The sequence below is a fragment of the Protopterus annectens genome, chromosome 5.part0 (genome assembly GCF_019279795.1).
Source record: "Protopterus annectens isolate FY-2018-M chromosome 5.part0, PAN1.0, whole genome shotgun sequence".
Lineage (NCBI taxonomy): Eukaryota > Metazoa > Chordata > Ceratodontiformes > Protopteridae > Protopterus > Protopterus annectens.
Genome location: NC_056735.1, coordinates 831977987 through 831987461, shown reverse-complemented (window position 1 = coordinate 831987461; position 9475 = coordinate 831977987).

Here is a 9475-nt window from a genome sequence, read left to right as displayed (position 1 = left end):
TTTTAAAGTCTCATACTTCTCATAGTATATATCTCTGTCTAAAGCTATAGCTATAGTTATATCTATATTTCTATATGTCTATATCTAGAACTATCTAGCTATATCAGTGAAAAGGCCCATACAGTTGATCAAAACTGTCCGGAGTAAAGCACAAACTGTCTAGAGTAAAGCACAATCTACTTTTTAAAATAACAAGTATTAGCTATCCGGAATCTATTTTTAAATTAAATGAAAGGTCTAACCGCTGGTATAATATGTCTAGTAAATGACACAGGAGTTCACATTTAGTTTGCTGATGTTCTTCTCTTGCACTCACTTTCAGAGGCCTCTGGAAGGTCTGCTGATTTTATGGTAGGTCATTGCACATCTTTTAGCCGTAACTGTCAATTGTTCTGTATTGTGTGGAAAATATAAGGCTTAAAATAATAGGCTGCCATTAAATACTGACTGTTGTGTGTAAATCACAGCATAATTTGTACTTATGCAGAAGTTTGATCTCTCAGGGTTTTTTGGATAAGTGAGAAGTTCATATACTTCAGTCACAAAGTATAAATAAGTGGTTTGATACTTTGTTTGTTGTCTTGTATTTTGTGTGCTATGAGTATAATTGGCTAATTGCATTTGAGTGTTTTAGCCATTGCCAAGAACACAAAACCCCATTACTAATTATAGTTTCCTATCCAAAGAGGTCTGGAGATCACAGGAGCTTAATGTTGTTAGCTCAAAAATACAAGTGTGTAGTAGGAATGTGGTAAAGTGCATCATTGTCAAAGGCAAGTAAAAGACTATTAGATTTCAGATGGTGAGATATACTGTGCCATTTGGAGCTAAGCTAACTGAGCTGTCATTAAAACACTAACAGTATTATAGTCTGCAGTGCTAGGTAGTACTGTGGATAACAAGCTTATATTTCCTTCTAACATAGTATGGGCATTATAGCATCTGTGTTTAGGAGGCACGTGTGCCATTTGAAGGAGACTGCTATGTTACTTTGCATCTTCCAAGTTCACATTTAAGTAATCTGTACAGTTTTCTTGCCTGTATGGTTTGTTTTTAGATAGATACTTGTGTGAGACAGAGTAGATTTCAAAGAAAATTACAATATTTTAAAATTTAAATTCAGATGAATGATATACAGTTTTTTACTTTTGAAGTCTAGTAAGTCTGTATTTTGTTTTGTAGATTTTTTTTTTGTTTAATTTAGAAAGCTGCCATTTACATGGAAATTATAAATGTCAGTTGCATTCTGACATAAATGCTTTGTTGTACTAGCTTGAAGGCCAGAACCTTACTTGTAACAAATGAAATGTTCATAGGTTCATAGGTGTGTACAAGGCTAATGACAACAAGGGACTTTTTAAGCCTAACCATGAAACTCAAATCTCTGACAAGTTCTCTTGATAAATGAAAACAGGGCTTGGAAGATAAACCATTTACAGGCTGCCAATGTCCATCAGAGACATAGGTGCAAAGCCAGGAATGAATATCCTGTTCCCCATGCAATTGTCCAAGTTACACCTGAATTGGGTTAGGGAGGAACACTGCTTTACATGGAATGGGGAGCTGTTTCCAGAGAAAGGGTAGCCTCTGGGATACATACCTGTCTCTTCAACAGGTCCTATTTATATCACAGATAAGGCTTAAGTCTTTAGAATAGGTAATTCTGGTGCTACTTGTTTTAAGGATATCCAGGAGGTCCACCAGGGTGGGGTATGGAAATGCCTTGTACGCCAGGCATAGATGTCCTCTCAGCAGCTTGTAGGAAACAGAAAACAGGGATAGGGCCCTGAGGAAGTCTGCACAGGATATGTTACTTATGCCCCATATGACTATAGTTAGATGTGCCTGGTTAGGTACATGCCAAAGAGGGCATTGTTCTCAGTAATAGGTCTGATGAATGCTAAATACAGTGAAACAATGACCTCCCTGGACCTAGAGACCCTACCTTTGTTCATGAGTCGCAAAATCTAAAATGGTTTCCCTGTAGACACGTTATGGTCAAAGGCCAGATTACTGTCTATGTGTGTCCCCAAGTCTCTGACCACTGGATCAGCTCTTAAGGTGTGTTGTCAATATGATAGTCACCAGGGTTTGATGACTTTGGCAATGATGTTGTTATGCTTTCTTGGCATTTAATTTTAGTTCATGACTTCCAGTATGATCCTGTTATGCATTTCTTGGCATTTACTTTTCGTCCTGTTTGGAGAATGCTTCTGCCAACAGGGAATATTATGGCTGCTGCTTATTTGCAATCATCTAGTCAGCCAGAGGCCCTTGACACTGACCTTGACTTTAATAAAGTAAATGCCAAAAAGAAGTTGTTCCAGAACTGATCCCTGAGGGACTCCAATTGTAACTGGCCTCTTTTTAGAGGTGGACTCCGCAGTTCTAACTTCATGGGTCCTGCCTGTGAGCCAGCTGGCTATACACTGGGTTTCATAAGGTTTATACCTAACCTCTTGTGTTTGTCAACAATGCCTGAGTGGGGTATCATGTGAAATGCATAGGCAATGTCAAGGTAGGCAGAGTGAACTGTTTTACCCTCATCCATTTCTTAAAGAAGTCCATCAGGATGACTAGGCATTTCCTAACCTTGATGAAATTAAATTGGTTGGGGCCATCATCTGGTGGTTTCCTGTGTCATATTGATCATTTCCACAATAACTCTTTCCATGGCTTTGCATATGAGACTAGTGAGACTTATGGGTCTGCAATTTTCAGGGTCTGTAGATGGGCCACCTTTTGTGCAGAGGGATGACTGTTGCTGTAATCCAGCTACTGTTTAATAAGAAATCCAGGCAGTCTGAAAGGTCATGCTATTTAGAAGGATTCTGGAATATTATCTGGCCCATTGATACAGTGTTCCTTGGCCTTACAGAAAGTATTAAGGACCTGTTCTCTAGTGATAAGGGAGTTATAAAAAAATGCCACTCCTTCAGGGGAGGATGAGGGTGACAAACAGATAAAATTAAAGCTGAATTTGTTTGCCTGTAGGTTTGCTTTATTTTTTGGAGCCGTATAGGTCTGTACATAAATGATGGGCTATGCCAACAATTCTGTATCGTCTTAGAGTTGTGGACGCAGCAAAAGAATTCCTTTTGGTAAACCTTGGCCTGGGATGCCAAATTTACCTCAAAATTGGCTTAGGTAGACATTATTTGTCTTCCAAGTTGTTTGTTTAGTTTGATGAGAGTGCTATTACCCTGTTGGTTGCTACACATCCTAATTTTTGCCATGATATTTCTTCCTTCGGTTACATAGGGATCCAGTGTCTGTCAGCCTGGGATGACATGCTCGACAAACCACGCTGCTTCCTTCTGTTACATAGGGATCCAGTGTCTGTCAGCCTGGGATGACATGCTCGACAAGCCACGTTGCTTCACTAGGGACGGCTTGCACCTGTCACCACTGGGCTTTCGGATATTGGCAAAGGTTCTTGCCATCCCCATAGTGCCTTTTTTAGGCAATGCTCAAAAGTCAAACCCACCCCCATAGACAGCACAAGGAACAAGAAACTAAGGGTAATGCTGCTTAACGCCAGAAGTCTTAACCTCAAGATGCACGCACTCGAAGCTCTCCTCAGTATGGAGAACATCAATATCTGTGCAGTGACAGAAACCTGGTTCAAGGCTCCAGAGAGCACCCCAGCACTACCAGGCTATACCTCATATCATGCTTTTTGCCCCCAAAACCCGGACCGAACCACAAAAGGAGGGGGAGTTTCCATATTTATCAAGGATATCCTCACCTCCAGGTTAGTGGCATTGCACGAAGTATCGGAGACCATCCATGTGCAACTAACAGTGGGCAAGACTGCTTTTCAGTTTATAGCATCCTACAGACCACCCTCTCAAAGTCAGGAATCCCACTCGGCTTTCCTAAAAACATTGGAGAACATGAAGATCTCTCCGAACACCATTATACTGGGTGACTTCAACTACCCAAACATTGACTGGGAGCATTACTCAAGCCCCAGCACCTTAGCCCAAAGGTTCCTGGAAATTATAAACTCAAATGTTATGGAACAACTAGTCACCACTCCCACAAGAGGGGACAACATACTAGACCTGATCATTACCAACATGGGGACTCTATGCTCCACACCAGAAGTATATCCCTCATTGGTAAGATCAGACCATAAATTAATTTCACTGGATGTCCACATCCTGACCCCACCCACAGCCCAGAAAACCACAGTGAAAAACTTCTCAAAAGCGAACTTCTCACTTCTCAAAACCGAAGTGGAATCCTTCAAGGCCCCAGGGCCATTGGAAACTATGGCCCAAACTGCAGAATCCTATATAAACGCATTCTACGGACATCTCCAGGAATGCATGGATCATGCTATCCCAAACAAAACCAAGACCCAATCATCCAAAGGCAGGCTTCCAGTCTGGTGGACCCCTGCCATAAATAAACTGTACAACAGAAGGAGGAAGCTACTACATGATAGAGCAAAATCCCTAATAGGGAAGGCATCTCTGATCAGTACTAGCAAAAAATTACGATCCCTCATAAAATCCTCCAAGGCCAGCTTTGAGAGAAAAATTGCACAGGACACCAAAGACAATCATAAGGCTTTTTTCAGTTATTTTGGGAACCTGGGATGCAACTCCCAGACTTGTTCTGAGTTGATTCTAAATGACAAAAAATACACTGAACCCACAGACATTGCCAATATCCTGGCAGACAGGTTCAGTGCAAACTTCTCCACCCCCTTCCCCCCAAAAGAGCAAGTATCTATCCCGGCAGAGGGTTGCCTCCCAAACATCTCTGATGCTCAGGTGAAGGCTGCCCTCTCCAAAACAAACAACACTGCTTCCATGGGACCAGATGGCGTCCCAGGTTGCGTCCTACATGAACTCCAAGAGGAACTAATCCCTCAAATAAAACAGCTATACAATCTTAGCCTCACTACAGGATATGTGCCCACAGAATGGCATACAGCAACAGTGGTCCCACTCCACAAAGGTGGAGCCTCTATGGACCCTGGAAACTACCGCCCCATAAGCCTGACTAGCTTAGTCTGCAAGGCTATGGAGAGGATCATCATGGAGCTCATAAACAAAGACATTGGGGACCTACAGACACTAGATCCTACCCAGTTCGGCTTTGTCAAGGGCAGATCCTGCCTTTTGAACCTGGTTGACTTCTTCGAAACAGTCACCAAAGCCAGATGAAGGGAAGGTAGTCCACACAGCCTATCTGGACCTGGACATTTGACACAATACCCCACTCGGGCATCATAGATAAGCTATCCAGCTTAAATATAAACCCCTATGTCACAAGATGGGTTGCAAACTGGCTCAAAGACAGAACCCACAGAGTGAGAGTTGCTGGAGCCATGTCAGACTCGAAACTGGTCACAAGTGGCATCCCACAGAGTTCTGTCCTTGGACCACTCTTGTTCGGCATATACTTTTCCGAGGTACAGGCAAATGTGGGTGGACTAGGGCTCACCAAGTTCGCAGACGACTGCAAACTGGGCGCCATAATCGACTCTCCAGCTGACACAAACATCCTTCAAAAAGGTCTCACAGAGACAGATAACTAATGCCAAAAAATGTATAGTCATACCCTTTGGCAAAAACAATGTGCCCACAAATTACCACTTAGGTGGAAACCCATTAAGTACAGAGGAAGTTATTAGGGACCTGGGGACCCAAGTTGATAGCAATCTCTCCTTTGAAAACCACATTGCCAAAGTGGTTAGAAAGACCTTCTACATAGCCCACCTCATCACAAAGGGTTTCACATCTAGATCAAGAGAGGTAATCGTGCCCCTTTATTCATCCCTCATCAGGCCCATCATAGAATACAATGCCCCTTTTGGGATGTACCTTACCCGACACCTTCAGCAATTAGAAAGACCCCAAAAGTATCTCACCAAGAGGATCAAGGGTCTCAAACAGATGCCATATGCTGCTCGGTTAAAAAAACTCCAGCTCTACTCAGATGCATACCGCCTACTTCGAGACGATCTATGCCTGACATACAAAGCTATGTCAAATCCAGAATTAATGGACATGCTCCACCTCAGTAAATCTAAATCCCTTAGAGCCACACGCTCAAGGGACTCGAACCTCAGCACAGAAATAAATAGAACTTGCTGGAGGGACAGGTTCATAACCCAGAGGCTCCCTTCGCTCTGGAATAGAATTCCAGTTCATGTGAGGCAGAGCACCTCACTGAATCTCTTCAAGAAGAATCTCGATAGGTGGATGGGGGATCGTAGCTTTGTCCCAGGGATTACTCCTGTGTCACTATTAGACAGAGGCACAGTAAACTAAACCTTAAAAAGGGCACAGTATACTCAAATCAAGGGGTGGCATAAGCCATACAGAACTGGGCTAGGCTTATAATTGCCCCAGGGCAGATAGCCTAGTATGAACCTATGAACCTATGAACCTATAGCTTAATGAAGTGATTCCACTAGGGTGGCTTGTTTTTTGAATTAATTCAGTACTACTTCCTGGTCAGCACAACTGCCTCTGTTCAGCTATTAACATGCTTGTACAGTGCTTCTGTGAACAGTTCCACATAGGCAACAAAGTTCCTATGGTGTATGGGGGATTGAAATTTTGCCAGGTTATCACTTAATAGTTTTAACTTAGCTTAAGGTTAGTTCCTGAACATTCTAGGGTTAGCTGGGGTTCCAGGATTTATTTCTACTTCAAAGAAGACCATTCTGTGGCTTGACCTTACCAAAGAAGACATTACACTAGGGAGTGTGCACCACTCTGCCATATTATTGAGGACCAGATCCAGTATGTTTGCACTCCTACTCTGTGTTTTGACAGTCTGGTCAAGGGAGTTTGTGTGTACAAAATCCAGGAATCTTTGTAGCTGCATTTTTGTTGTTACATATGATTCCTAGATAATAGTGGGATAATTAAAGTGACCCATGAGTATGCTATTGGGTTGGATAGTGAGTGTTTCCACTGAGGTTAAAGACATGTTATGGGGACCTATAGCTTGCAAGGATGTGGTATGTTTTTTTTTTTGTCTATGGTGATTTTAACGTGTAAAAGCTCAACTCCATTATCCTGTTTGACCAGCCTTTAGGTATATTTATTTTAAATGTAAATCGAGACACCTCCACCTTTAGTCTGTGTCCCTGTAGTATCTAGTCTAAGTATGTGGAAGATATTATATCCTTACACTGACAATGTACTCTTGGCAGCTTTAAACTATGTTTCAGTGGCCCCAAAGACATCAGCATTCTCAAAGGTGAAGAGGGCTTGTAGTGAGTAGAGTTTCTACTTTAAACTCTTAATATTGAGTAGTAACTACTTCAGATGTTCTCAGTTTTGATTTGCTATGTTGGAAAAACTTTCAGTTTGGCATTGCCTAAAAATGGCATTATGGGGCAGGATGGTGTTTTAGCTAATATTTGAAAGTCTGCAGATCATCCCTGATAAAGCAGCATAGTCTGATGGCCATCTGCTTCTATGTTACTAAATATTGCACATCCTTGGAATGACAACAGAAACTAAGCCAATAAAGTCAGTCATCTTCTGTTTGTATTGTGGCATCATCCCTGCAGACAGGAAAATGCTGCTCAATGCTAAGCTCATACCAGCCTAAGATGCATATTTTGAGACCTCCATATCTCTGTTCATATAATCTATGGAGGTACATCTCCGGTCATTTACACCAACATGGGCTATGACTGAGTTATCCTGGTGGCACAATGATCTGAGTGTATGTGTAATGTGTCGGATCCTGGCTCCTGACAGGCAACTAACCATGACTTTCTCCCTGCTCCTGGTGAGAGGTAGATCAATGTGTCTCACAATGCAGTCTACAGTGATCAGAATGTTGTATTGTATGGCGGCTTACCTTATGGACTTAGATGTAGAGGCTCCATGAAATGTTGTTGTATGAGTTGATGTGGGTGTTGTTTTGAAAGAGTGCATTCAGGGCTACTGAAGGTATTTGTTATGTGGACTTCATGTAGGAGGTCTTTGGGGTTAGGAAGGTTACAATTAAGTAACTCTGCATATGTAGTTCTATATGCCTGCTTTGAACTGTGTGTGATGGGGTGCTGCCTGTATACTACTGACAACCTGAATGACATTAGGAGTGCTTTATTTGACAGCTTTGTTTCCAGTGACAATGTGTAACTACATCTCTCACATAACTTACCAGTTTGTTTGTTTGAGAATTAGCTGGTTGTCAGAAAATATGAGGCAATTTCTACATCGCCTCAGGATACACATATCCTCCAAGCTGGTAATAGAGATAGTGGGAAAGTTCATAGCTAAAAAGAGCAGTAAGATTCTAAAAAATGTTTAAATCAGCAGAAGATCAGACGAGGCTCTAAAGAATGATTTAAACAGTTAACAGGTCAGTTAATTAAGTACTGTTTGGTGGGAAAACCAGAGCAGGCAAAACATAATAGTGAAAAAATACCAGTAAATATGTAAAAAACAGTGGCAACAAGAAAAGAGCTTGCTAAATAGTGAAAACAGCAATAAAAATCAATTTTACCGGCACAATTTAGCAGCCAATTGTAGTATAACATTGCAGTTTAGTACACAGTGAATAAATACATTATAAAAGTAGGTGACAGGCAATAAAAAGAGCAGCAAATAGTATAAATAAGCAAAAAAATGGCAGCCTGTGATTATTTGGAAACTCAGAAGCCTCTAGTCATCTGATATTTCATCGGACAGTTGTGGCTAGTAGACCACTTCAGTTCAGCTCAGTATGACAGTATTCAGGAGATAACTGTCTAAGTAGAAAAACTATAAAGATATCTCTGTGTGCTGAATAGAAATGACTAGAAGTGCTAAATGACCAGAAAAATAAAAGTGGAATGTACAAGAATTAAGGAATGGATCATAGTGTGAGATGCATGCTGGGAGTTAATAAGACAAAATGATGCATTCATAGCAGAGTACTGAAAATTAAGCTGAAATGAAAATTTCTAGTTTACATTGGTCAAAAATGTTGCAGCCATAATGATTTACAAATAGTTGTCTCTAAGAAAGCAATATCTACATACTATGACTTCAGTCAAAGACTCTTTTGCTTTAGATTTCCACATTCATTTTGGAAGGATGAATCCTCTTCAACATGGGTTCTCTGTAAGCATAATAGATGGTAGAGTGCCTTCACTGGATGCCAAAGAGAAATGCAGAGATGGAATTATAGTGATGCAAATGATTTGGCAAACTAAGGTTTCAGGATGTTGTACTGTTTTGTTACTTTAAAGAAGAAAAGGGCCAGATAATGTCTAGATGCAAATCCAGACACAAACAACAAAATTACATTGTGGAATAATGAGTGAAAGAATGACTGACAATTGGTGGGATTTGGACAGAAAAAGGCAAATTAGAGTGTATGAATGAATATGTAAGTGGAATGGATCTATAACAGTTGACTGAATTTTCAGAAACTCAAAATTCATATTGCTGAGATGATATAATCAAATTTCTGAAAACCCGAACATTAAAAAAAAAATATATTT